At 55.6% G+C, this 694-nt stretch overlaps 1 non-coding gene across 1 annotated transcript; it reads left to right on the top strand.

The window, feature by feature from the left end:
* Positions 1–154: 154 nt before the first annotated feature.
* On the top strand, positions 155–273 carry LOC123965072. Its single transcript, XR_006823618.1, has one exon. It is a non-coding gene; the product is annotated as a 5S ribosomal RNA (ribosomal RNA).
* The last annotated feature ends 421 nt before the right edge of the window (positions 274–694 follow it).

Genomic DNA, 694 nt, shown 5'->3' with positions numbered 1-694 from the left:
TGAACGGTGTCCCGGTTCCTGGATGTTTACCCAGGAATCAGTGCCTGTGGATTCCAAGTGACTCTGGAGCACCTTGGACATTATGGGCAGAATACGTTTTTTGGCAATTAGCCGTAGAACATCTTTTGAAGGGCCGTTTGGGGGCGCCTGAGTGGCTTACGGCCAAACCGCTCGTGGAGCGCCTGATCTTGTCTGATCTCGGAAGCTAAGCAGAGCAGGGCCTGGTTAGTACTTGGATGGGTAACCGCCTGGGAATACCCGGTGCTGTAAGCCTTTTTCGCGTCGCCTTCGAAAAACGGCAGAGGGCGCTTCGGTGAAAGGAGATCTTTTGAACGTCTCTTTAGGAAACAGCAGGGGGCGCTGCTGCTGCTGCTGCTGCTGCTGCTGCTTCTTTTCCTCCCTATCCTGTACACAGTGCTGTGTAAATGTTACATCGTGTTTTGAAGGCCCTTCTGGGGTGTGCTAAGGCAGCTTACGGCCATTCCGGCCTGCGACTGCCTGATGTCGCCTGATCTCGGAAGCCAGGCTTGGCAGGGCCTGCTTAGGACTTGGACGGGAGAGCGTCTGATCCTGGCTAGGGACTTCCAGGCGGACTGGATCCTTTTCCTGAATGTCCACCCAGGAATGAGCGTCTGTTTGTGAGTGAGGACCTCCGGCTGAAGGTGGCCTTGTCGCTGTACCCATACCCGGGAAC

This window comes from Micropterus dolomieu, unplaced genomic scaffold, assembly GCF_021292245.1.
Source record: "Micropterus dolomieu isolate WLL.071019.BEF.003 ecotype Adirondacks unplaced genomic scaffold, ASM2129224v1 contig_8506, whole genome shotgun sequence".
NCBI lineage: Eukaryota > Metazoa > Chordata > Actinopteri > Centrarchiformes > Centrarchidae > Micropterus > Micropterus dolomieu.
The sequence above is the reverse complement of the archived record's forward strand: the minus strand, read 5'-3'. Positions and strand labels throughout refer to the sequence as shown.